Here is a 13,016-nt window from a genome sequence, read left to right as displayed (position 1 = left end):
TTATCTACTGGCATCTGTAAATGACTTTATTATAAAAAATTCAAAGGCTCTGCTAAAAGCCAAATTAAGCTTGGTAGCAACACAAAAACATCATCAACCAGGGAAATGTCTAAAAGCACCAGCAAACAAGGAAACATCAAGTGATGTCTGGAAAGACATAAAATGTGATGTCAATTCATTAAGTGCTGAGTATTGTTATTTTAGTTGATATCTGAGTAAAAGTGTATTGCTGGTGGGTTTGCCAATTATGTCTACTGGGAGCCAATTTACCTTTTTCCTCTCAGATACTTCACAGGCAAGGTAACTAGGGCCTGCAGTTATTAGAAAGTTTTGGAAGCCAAAGTTCAATGCCTGCTCAATGAAGGAGAGGAAATAAATGAAGAAAAGCCATGCCTCTCTATTACAGCTCCAAAATAAATATATACATATATACTTGGTACACTTTGGATGTCAATAAAAATTATAAATTAAAAATTATTTAATCAAAAGGCAATGGTCTTACAAAATTCATACAGAAAACAACTAACATATTAAAAGTGTTGATATTTGGGCCCCTGATGCCAATAACAAAGTTAGATACTAAATGAAGAAAAAGGTAGAAAAGAAGTTTTGCAAAGGTAAGGTTTATAAAATTATTTTTTTATCTGAATCTCATCAATTCTTTCAGATTAGTCACAGACAAAACTTGTCTCTTGAAAATTCTGGTAAAATGTTGATATGACATGAAATTTAAAGGTTATTTGTGCTGACATCCTCATTTAAAAAATAAGAAAAAAAGATCCAAAAAGTTTAGTGATTGTGCCACTAGTGGTTGAGATTAAAATCAATCAATCTATTAGCCAATGTCCTTTTCTCAGCTGTCTTTCTTTCAATTATATTTAGCAACATAAAAGGCCTGCCCCCATTTTGGTAATTTTTAGCTAAAGGGATTTATTCACTGAACAGTGGTCTTTATTTAAAGGCCAGAGACAGATTTAAAGTGTTAGAATTATACCTAACATAAAAGTTCAAGGAAGTTCACAAATGCAAGACAGTGAGCAAATAAGAATGGATTCTAGGGGGTGCTTTCAAATAGAACATGGGTCATTCTTCAAATAGCTTGAAGGGTCAATGAATTGAAGATTTACTAGATAAGGAATGTTGGTCTTTGGTCTCTGAATGAAAACACCACAGTAGCCCAAGTTTCAGATCTTACAATTAGGTGTTCGTCATGCTTTCTATGCATGTGAAGAGAGAGCTCTCTAAAGGTTATGAGACAAGTTGACAATATTCTTTATAGATGAAATCTAGCAATTTATGTTGATTTTCTTTCCAGACATATCAATAACCCACTGATGTGTATATGGAGGGAAGACGCTTAAAAGTTAGGCACTAATTATCATTCAGCATCTAGGTGTCCCCAAGTCATTTATATAGCAGAATTTATCATCTGGAGAAACAAAGTACATTTAGTGTTACCAGCAGAAGCAATTGCCTACAATGATATAGTTGAGGTTTTGGTGAATGGTAAAAGGATAAACTGAACTATGGCAACAATCACTGTAATCACAAAGAATGCAGCCTTTGCCCTGTAGCACTGTATGCTATGCATTTTATGTAATAGGTATAGAACAGGATTGAAATGAAATATCCAGAACATTGTCAAAATGGAATTCACAGTGTCATCAGTCTCTTCCTCCTCCTATAATGTGGTTAATGATTTGTAACTGTGTCACAGCTTGCTTCAGTCAAACTAGATATACTGTAAAAGATTAAAATCTGTTGGTTCATAAATTGAGAGGCATTCACATATGCACATATTCATATACTAAGTGATATCTCACTGAGCCTTATGTGATTGACAGGGAGGAATAATTTTCCTCTACCCTTCTAGATTCCTCTGGATGGTCTAGGAATAAAATTTGACATGAAATGGATTAACAGGAGAAAATCAAGTGAAAATTTAAAAATATGTATACATTGGAGAGACCCAGGAAGTCACCAAAATGACTGAAAACTTTACCTTAAATGCCATTTTCAGCTAAAGACAAAAGTGGATTTGGGGTTTAATGGCTTGGGACTTAAAAGGGGAAGAAGGCAATTCATGGAGATAGAAAAGCAAATGTTTGGTAATGAAACGTTTGCTGGGCCAAGCAGAGACACTGGGACACAGAAAGGAATAACAGACTTTAACAGACCCTTCCCTATCTACCACACTACTTTATACCAAAGTTATCTATGGCGTAAGCTCCCTTCCTGGAACATATCCTCTAACTATATTCTTTTAGGCAATTAAGGGGAAAGTCAAAGGTTCTTCCTGAATTTTGGGGGCCTTAAAAATAGTGAGCTTAAATTAATCCTTATGTCAAAGAGACACATTTTGGGGACCCCAAAGTTAGCTCCCCTACATGATTTATTTGACAAGTTTATATACCTAGAGTGAAACTGACTTTAGAAGAAGGGAAAAATCATTACTTCAGCCTGGTGTTTTCAAGAACCACTGAATGGAAGAGATGCCCCTGACCAAGAAGTTGAAGTAAGATTCAATGAGAAAATCAAAGCGTCCTAGGTGATAAATTGTTTGTAGCACAACCACCCAAAGGCAGCTGACATAAAATGGTGACCTGACACCCGTGTGCTCAACCATGATTAATTCCGATGCTGTGTTTGACAAGGATACCTAATGACGTTTTACCTATGCTCAATCACTTTTTAATGTTTTAATATCGGTTCAGGTATTCTATGGGCTTTTGTAAAAACTGTTTTGAGGATAATTTAAAAATTTTATAGGTATCAAATTTTTTACCATCTTAACAATGAGAAGATTATTATATATTTAGATGTGTTACCCTTTTTTCCCCCCTATTTTTATATGCTTTTGCTTGCACTGGCTATATATGTGCAATTTGCATGATACTAGAATCAAAATTCTAAATATATAAAATTTTTCTTGTTTTTCTTAGACTTCCTGATGAATATTTTTTTTAATCCTGAACATTTAAGTGGTAGTTCTTCCTAGATAAATTAGTCATTTCTCAAATTGATGAACAGATATAATAATTTAAGTGAAATTTGTTTGGTTAAATAATTGGAATTTAACTATATTTACATATATTTTAGCACTGTTAAATATATGTAGAAACACTCAAAGATGGGATAATTTTTTTTCAAGTGATTATAGTGAACTGGTTGTGAATAAGTGGAGTCCACATACTAAAAGTTTTAACTGAAGAAAGCACAGAACACACACCAAAATAGAACATCAGCTGAAGGGGACCAGATGGCACTTCAAGAGATGAAGGACAATAAATAAGGGTCATATAAAGGAGGAATTTGACTCGAGGATTGGAAGAGTTTAGCTTTTGTTAAGTCGTAGAGAATTAACATAGATTTATTTTTATTTTAGGAAGATTTATAAGCACCATGGAGGCTAGATTCAATGAGAAGGAATTAGAATTAATTCTAATTAATTAATTGTTTAATTAGAGCAGAACAATAAATTAATAGATGATTTCATTAGTGCAGGTGATAGGCAGTATGTTCCTAAAGCAGATTGGGGCAAGGAGAGCAAATATGTGGCAGCAGACCATCCATGCTGCTGTGATGGAAGCCGGTATAGAAGAATGGCAAAAAGTGTGACAGGCAACAGTATTCTGACATTATTTGTTAACCAGGAGGAGAGCAATTATGAACTGAGCAGAGAAATTAGGTGAAGAAATGACACAGTAATTAGAAGAGATAAATTTTAAAAGGGCCAACCAGATTCAAAACATGAAAAGAGTGTTACCATTTTCTTTGAAATTTTAATGTGTAGTTTTAATTCTAAATCATTCAATTTCCTCTTGCCTTTATTTAACTCATAAAATAGCACAACATTGACACTTTGGTGTTATTCAAAGCACCACGCATCCTGGGGGCCTGCATGGTCTTTTGACTCATTAAAAGCAAGCACCCAACTTTATAGTTCTGTTAATCTTTTACTTTTAAAAATATCTTCTTCATGGATAAGTCCCTACCTTTGTAGAAGATATTTCCAGATTTTATTACTCTTCATCTTGTATCTAGAATTAGACCAAAATTCAGGAAGACTATGAATGTGGGATGGAAAACAAATTACATTGTTATTTTTAATAGGTTCTAACTGCAATTTGGCATTTCTTTTATGATATGGGCAACAAACTACAGTAATAATAGAAATCTAATGAACTTGCTTGCTATCAAGGTAAATGCCACATACTTTCATATCATATTGTAGTTGTAACTCTCTCAAACTAACATTTACTCCCATTTCTACTTTCAAATTGCCCACACGATCAGTCATCTTTCTGTAGAGGCTCATGTGACATAGTTGTCCAACAACAAGCAACCCTGTGCCTCATCATTATTCAGTCACCAAACTTTAAATTGTCACATTTTCTTAGTGCTTTCTAGTGTTCCCTAACTCAATTGTTATTTGATCAGTATGTGAAAGGAGGCAAGTCAAAGATTACTCTATAATATATTGTTCTAATCCAAGCTGACCAATAGACTTCACACTTTGAAAATGCTGTAAATACATTTTCTTTTTAGCTTGAAAGAGCATATATTACCATATCACATTTATGTTTTGACAACTGCATTTCAATATAATTTATTTTATTTGCAGTCAGGTATATAACATTTTTATGTAGTTAAAATGATTATCTGATGATAGTTTCACAGACTTCATGTAGCTGCAACTCATATTACATGTGGTTAGAATAAGCAAATCCTTACGTATTGTGATACAAATGACATTTTTTGCTAAAAAGATGCTAGACTGCAGGGTCCTCTGTAGATTAAAATAGCCCAAAGGTCCAGAAGGAAAGCAACATTTCAGCAGTTACCATTAGGACCTTAGCAAAGTTCATGTGTGATTGAATGGAAAGAAAGTTAGACTGTAAGTCTTGATTTGGTCATAACTTTGTCTTGGGCAACTCAAACTTTCTAGGCCCCTTTTCTACTATAAAATGTTGGATTTTTATTTGACAATTCTATCTTTGCTATAAATGTGATTGTATATGTGTTTTCCAGTTTAACATTGAGCTAAGAGGAAATGGGAGGTTTAGACAGAGATAGGTAAGGGTGGATTCAAATTGCAAGAATGACTTTTGAGAGCCAGGCCCACCGGAGACAGTGAATGATTCAATGGGGATCTGGATCTCCAGGAAGAAGTCATAAGAGAAATGTTTGAAAATCAGTTGGAGAGAACTGGGGCAATTCCGTCTTTCTTGGCATTACTTTCTATTATAATAGAAATATATTTCTCTGCCTATCTGAGGCTTATAGATTTGTGCTAATTTTTAAGGGAAAGAAGCTATTTTCTTAGGATTACTGAACTTTAGCCAATATATTTGAGGAACAATTAATTGACCTGTACCTTTCAAAGCACTGGCTTTGACCGTGTTTAACTGAACTTCCTGAATTACGCTTGCTATTAGACTGTATAATTTACACATTATGTGTGTGCTTGGGAATACTATTTCTGAGCTATTAATAGTGTTTTATTTGATTCAGAAATCAAAGCAGTCTTTCTTATGGAATTTTATAACTGGCATTCTTTGTTCTACCACAAAGAGGTTCTCTTAAGTTATAAAAATATTAATTATAAATATTTCTAGGTCTAGGAATGTTCAGTCATAGCTGTCATGTGGGTCAATTTTAGGTTCAATTCTCCACTCTAACTTCTTTTTGAGATTTGACTTTTGGTTTGTCATATATTTTTTTGAGCGTGCTATCTGGTATAAAATAATGTGTGACTGCTTAAACTGTATATGTGTAAATACCAGTTTCACATTATGGACCTCTAATATAACCATGAAATGGTACAGTACCTCTTACCAAACACCTCTTGGAAAGGACATAAATCAAGCTCTCAAGATAGTGCTAGTGCTCATGAACAGTTTATAAGAGTCAAGCAAAGCTACTGGAAGATGAGAAAGCAGACATAAGCCATCCCTACCAAGCTACCCAACCCTGAGATCATTCAGGCTGCAAATTGTCAGACGTCTGGGTAAGGTCACCATAGACTATCCAGACACGGAGAAGACAGCCCAGACAAGAACTACTCAGCCAACCTAGATTATTATGAAAATCATGAATGCTTACTCTTTTAGGCCTAGGGGTATTTTCTGAGTAGTTTATTATACAACACAAGCTAAGTGATAGAAGGGTACTGGGATCTGGGAGTACTTTTTGGATGTTCTTTTTTTGTTTTGGTGGTATTGAAATATTTCATTTAGTTTTGTTTTGCTCTATTTTTAAATAGGCTTAACTGCTAATGAGTAGAAATCAATCTAGAAGACAGGTTTAGGTTCTAGGAAAAATAAGTGATATTTTTAGCTAACACTAAATAAAAACTAAATACGTAGCATTTAAATAAGAAAAATTGGATGTGGAAGGATCTCTTGTAATTGAAAGAAAAGAGAAAAGGGTTTTTCTCTTGGGGTTTGGTGTTGGGAAGCCGAGGTGAGAATTATATGTTAGCTTTCCATTTGCCTGTGAGGCAGGATGGAGGGCCATCCACTGAGCCTGAGTGAGGAGGTGGTTGACTGTTTTAAATACTGCTGTGAAGATGAGAAAGCTGGCAGAGGAATGTACTAGAAATGACAGTATCTTTTGAAAATGTGAAACAACTCTATAGCTGAGAGTTTGTTTCAATTTTGTGATTTTTGTTGCACAAAAATGCAGTGTATTTGTCATATATAAAATATACACTAAGCCTATTCTCTCCATATGTAAGTCTCTGAAAACACAATGTATACCTTTGAGGTCTGAGCAAGAGTTACTCTCACACTGCCCTGGTTGAAAGATCTCTAGATACTCTGTTGTCTTAATGCCTATGTAACCCTTAAATTCCAAGACCCAAAGGGAATTATTTTTTTCATTTTTATCAATGATCACTAATCCACATCTAGGTAGTGCAATTAAAAAAATAATAATTTTGTCAAAGTTTTAAATTTTTGGAGATTTCTCCCCAAAGCTCATATGCAGAATTTTTGTGGGAATTAATTTTGGTCCTAATTGACCTCTGGTTTTGAGTTAACTCAAGAAAGAAGGGCAATCATGGATAATAATTAATAATATAATAATTATAATAATAATAATACAAAGTATGGCTTAAGAAGCTAGATATCACTACTTATAAACACACACATATACAAAGACACACATGCCACATACATACTCACACACATATTCATTAAATTCTCACAATGCAGCAACATATTTTTTACACATAAACACACTGAGGAACAGGGAGGTTAAGTAACATGTTCTAGGTTACACGACAGCAAGTGGCACAGCCAGGAGGCAAACCCAGGGAGTCTGGCTCCAGAGTCTGTGCTGTGAACTACTAGGCTGTTTTGCCTTTGGAAGGCTCTGGACCATTTTAATCATACTAGATTAGAATATGCACAATAGATATTCAGAGTTTGCCAGCGCTATTTGACAAATGTTAGGTTATCAAAATTCAGACAAATGGTATCTTTCTGCTAGACAGAAATTATTTTGAACCAAACACAGATGAGTTGTGCATGGATCCAATTTTTAGTGACATCAGCAGTCAGAAATGTATAGATAGACTGAAATAAGAGGAATTACTTCAGTATTTATTTGGTTTTTCAAATTCTGTTTAAACATCATAGGGGTGTAGAACTCATTATTCACCTGCACATAATTAAGAAATGATTATATAAATAGAAAAATGTGTATAATGTAGGAGAAATGCCTGAACAGCACTGTGCTGCATAGGGAGATAGACCTAAAATAAAAGGTAATAGTAGTTTTAACAACCTTTATGCTCCTGAAATCAGCAATTAAAAATATTCAAATCTGCAACGACAGAGTTCATACAATGTAATATGTACCTAAACATGGACATTTTTAATGATGTTGAAAGCCTAGGAAAAGGGATCACAAAACCCTGGTGTGGTTGTAATACTTAGGCAGTGGTTCCTGAAAGGGGAAATAAACAGCAAACTAATAAAACTGTTTATCTGATGACATTCAGAATTTCTGACTGTCATTCAGACAAAGCTTGTTGATAATCTAACGGTCAGAAACAGCTTATGGGCCTCAAAATACTGTCACCTGGATTAAAGTAAATATTTTAAACTATTGTAATGATGTCTTAATATGTAGAATGGGGTAAGAAGAATCTCTTCAATTTCTGTAAGTAAAATTTAATAAGAGTTGGGAAAAAAATGTAAAGGGTAAGTTAAGTTTTTGCTTTGGACAGGTATGTATGAATAGCCCCCAGCTAGTTAAATCTTCCTGTATTTATTTAAATGAAGCACAAAGTTTAAATTCAAGTTAAGAGTAGTTGGCCTAAAAATGTTTTTAAAGTGGCATGTACTTTAAATACATAAGAATACGTAAGGTACTTGGCATGTAACATTTGTTGAAGTGTGTTTGAATCTACCTCATAAAATATAAAATAAATATAGAACCTGCTTTCTAGTGTGAAAATTTTGGAATAAAAATTATATTTATATTTATACTTTGGCTGAATTTAATGGTACCTGAAGCAGCTAATTTCAGTGCCTCTGGAAAGGGCAAAACTGGAAGGAGTCCGTTATACTAAAATTCCCGATCAACTTTCATTCTTTGTTATTGTTTTATTTCATTATAGCTGATGAAAGGGACCAACTCCAGAAGCCTGGTGGGGCAGTGATGAAGAGCAGTGTAGTGTCTATGAAAGCATTCTGCTTCTTCTGTTTTTGTTCTAGAGAGAATTCCATGGACTCTAATGCTTTCATCACCCACCTCTGTGCAGTTATCACCTTTGTTAATGAAAACACAGGCTCCATAGCATTTAATCTCTCCATCCACAAAGAAGTCATTGTCCTTGACATCCCAACATTAGGGGCAGTAAGAAAAGGTGAACAGGAGAAAGTACATGGCATTTTCATGTTATTATAACCCATGTTTCCTAACGGAAAAACTACAAAGTAAGAGCACTTACATGTTCTTGCTAGTGCCTTAACTCCACTTGGCTCATTTTTATCCAAAACGTTGAGAAAAAGGTGAGGCAAGGTTTTATTGTTATTTTGAAATTTGGCTGTAACTACTTTCCATTTATTATGCATGATTCTGCTAATGACCAGTCTCTCTACTAGCAAATAAGTAATTGCTTCTTCCTTTAACTATTTTTTTTTTGCTCCATTATTAAATGTAAAATACCTATGGAAGACTCTACATAAGGGATATAAAATGTATCCAAAATAATTCATCATAAACTAAACCCCAACTTTCCACCCCCATCTGAGCTCTCTCCACTACTTGTCTATGTTCTGCTCAGTTCTGACAATTTGCCATCACTGGAATATGTATTGCACATTTTAGCCTCAGTATGTTTACAGTTGTCATTCCATCTGCTAAAATACACATTCACCAAAAACCTAGCCCATTTAAGCCCCAATAGTAATGTGACTTTCATGAAATCATCTCCAATCATCACAATGAAAATATTTCTTCTAACTCCAATAGCATCATGTATAATTTTGAATCGTGTGTCCCATGGTGTACTGAATTAGAACTGATTATTTACATAGCATATACTCTACTATTTGGTAAGGGCTTTGAAGGCAGAGCTTTGTACCTTCATACCTTGTCTTAGCCAAAGCCATCTTAAGCCAGCTTCTGCCCAACTTACCAGCTGTCCACATGTGCAGGGTTAGCCTAACCAAGATCAGCAGAGCCCAGCAGGTCAGCTAAACCACCTAACTGATTTGACATGAGAGATGAGAAGAAAACCAAATGATTGCTAATTTACAACAGAACACTTTGTGATGGCTTACTTTATGCTAATAGCTAACTGCTATTGATTGCCTTTAAAAGCTCTGTTCATTCTAGTAAGTCAAATTGGTTTTGTTTCATCTGTTTTGAAAGTTACCATAGTATATCCTCATGACTATTTCCCTTGATGTCTTGTTTTTGGTGTCCAAGGTATTTCTATTAGAGACAGAGACTACTCAGAGCAAAGCGTTAGGTTTCTCTGATAATCACCTGTCTCACTGTGGTCTTCAGGAAAGAATCTTCCAGGGCTGCTAAAGATCTTTCATATGCTAAAAATTTTATTAGCAATTTTCAGGTACTTCAGCTTCTCTGAGGACAAGTTAATCAAGTGATTCACATAACTACAACATCTTTGAGTGCCTACTCTGATCAGAAGCTCATCTAAATGCTGAGGTTTAACATGAGAATAAGACACTATCCCTGCTCTGGAGTTTTAGGATGAATGTGGTACATACTACTGATATATCACAGTGCTTGACATGTGCTCTGATGTCATAGAGTCTCAGATTAAATCCAAGGTCAAAGAGTAGGTACTCTGCTTCTTTCTGTTACATAAAATAAAATTTGAATTAAGTGTATGAATCTGAGAAATAAGGATAACAATAGATGCCACTGAGGACTACTTTGAAACTCACAGTGAAGTAATGCATGTAAAGTACTCAGCATAATACTTGGCACATAGCAAGTGTTCAATAGAGGTTGGCTATTACTCTAAGTAATTAAATAAATTTCAACATGATAGATGGCATATTAGAGGTGTGCAGAACGTATTGAGAACACAGGATGAATTGTTCTCCCTAGAAGGCCTACGTAAAGCTGCAGAGAAGGGGTGACATTTGATCTGGGACTTAGAGAATGAAGAGAAAGTTAGGCAGAAAAAGCAGGAAAGACAATCCCAGATAAAATACTGGAATGAGCATAAGCTGAAAACATCCTTGTGTGTGAGGAATAGTATTCCAGTCTTGTTAGAACACAAGATGTTTGCATTGATTAAGGGGTAGAGACCGGTTTTACTACTTTGAAATTGGGAGGGTATAAAAAATATACAATTCTAATTACTATCTAATGAACACCTACTACAGATCAAGCACTGTGTTAAGCTCTTACGCTGCAAAATTTCAATGCCATTGTGGCATTGCAGGAACATTATATCCCACTTATTTGATGATAGATTGAAAAACAGATTTAGTTACTTGCCAAAGGCCACTGTATGGTCAGTTTGAAGTCATGTAAGCATTTTCAACCACAGGGTGACATAATGGGTTTTACAATTTAAAGTCCAAATAAAGAGGGATTGGATTGGAGTAGGAAGAGGCTGAGAGAGATATATAAGGAAAATTCAAATAAGGAATTAAGTTCTGGACTGGAGCACTGGCAGTGGGGAGGATTACGGGTGACAGCCTGAGACACTTCCTATGACCTAATGAAGCCAGCCTGTTATTCTGTTGAAAAATAAAACTGATTGAAGATCCTCCAAGTCAGCCCTTATCCTGTGTATTAACAAACAGGATCTGGGGAAGTGCTTTTTCAGGTGTGTTAGGAAGGTCTCAATACTCCATTTTAGTATTATTGACCTCCTCTAGAACACCTTGCAAGAAATGACACCATGTCCTTCTAAGTCCCTGGGAGACTACAGAGGCAGAGCTATGATTCAGGCATGAATCTGTGGCAAAAATGCTTGAAGTAATGAAACAATTAAGCCCCAAAACTGTCTGGGTTCAAATTACAGCTCTTCTACATGCTAACTTTGTTCTATACCTGTGTTTCTTTCTATGGAGAATGGAGATATTACCTTTCTCATGAAGAAACATAAAATGATGTGACTGTAAAGTGCCTAGAACAGAGCAGGACAAGTGGTAAATACCTAGTAAATGTAAACCATTTTTACTATTATTTCTACTTCTAGAGTACATAAAATAATACTTTAAGTTACTTTTTAAAATAAAGACATATAAAGCCAAGAAAAGTTTACTGTAACATGTATTCTTCCAATAAATATTTCTTACCTGATAGAAATACAGAAATAAAATTTCCCTTAAACTTTTGTTTAATAGATAATTTTAAGTTGGATAAGAGCATTAAGAAAAAATTCCCCTCGTCCTTCCATCACATTTTTGTGTTTTTCCTTCTGTAAGTTAGAAATATGATCTTTTAATCCTAACCTGGCACAGCCCGTTGTTGGTTAGTCAAGAGGGGATATGAATTATTGAGACAAGTTATGATTTTCATTTTTTAGATGACATGCATATTATTAGATTTTAAGATGACTGCAAGATTATGCTCCATTTTTTATACTCAATTTGAATAGTTCTGTGGATTTCAGAAAGAGAATTGAATTATCATTCTGCTAAGAGGATGGCTTAGATCTTCCTCCAGCCAGATAGAATTGGCATCATGAAATCAGTCCCTGACTATGTTAGCATGTCCTACCAAAACCAGCATGAAATAGGGTAAAATAGAAAAACTCTTATGTGACACTTTCTTTATAGAGATTTATATTAACTTGCAGAAATTTCATTGATCGTCTTTTGACTTCTCATCAAAAGTAAATTTGATAGCTAAGTCTGCTCATTGAAATTTTATAAAAAAAATTCAAACAATGTAATACTTCTTAATGTTAAAATGTATGCATTGCATTCTGTATATGATTTATGAACAAAATATCACATATGAGTGATATGGCACCATCATTATTATGACTATGTCAAAAATATAATTTATATTTAACAGAATCAGCCAATTCTCTGCCTTTATGAGTATAAGGCACTCAAACAATTCCACAAAAAAATACATTATCTTGGTTTAATCTATCAAACATACTTCTATTCTTACTTTTTTCTCAAACAACATAGAAGAAGCTGATTTCCATGAAAGCAAACAATGATAATAATATGGCATTACATGATACATTCACTTTAAAGAAAAGGTTAATGCCAAAAGCCCAGTCATCTTTTTATTTTATTTTATTATTATTTTCTTACTGAACTATAGTTTACACTGTTGTGTTATTTTCTGATATACAGCATAATAATTCAATTGTACATATATATTCTGTTTTATATTATTTTCCATTATAGATTAGTATAAGATATTGAATATAGTTCCCTGTGCTTTACAGTAGGACCTTATTTTTCTATTTTATACATAGTAGTTTGTATCTGCTAATCCCAAACTCCTAATTTATCCCTCCCCCTACCTTTCCCCTACAGTAACCATAAGTT

Source organism: Camelus bactrianus, chromosome 23, assembly GCF_048773025.1.
Source record: "Camelus bactrianus isolate YW-2024 breed Bactrian camel chromosome 23, ASM4877302v1, whole genome shotgun sequence".
Lineage (NCBI taxonomy): Eukaryota > Metazoa > Chordata > Mammalia > Artiodactyla > Camelidae > Camelus > Camelus bactrianus.
This window is presented reverse-complemented; position numbering follows the sequence as displayed.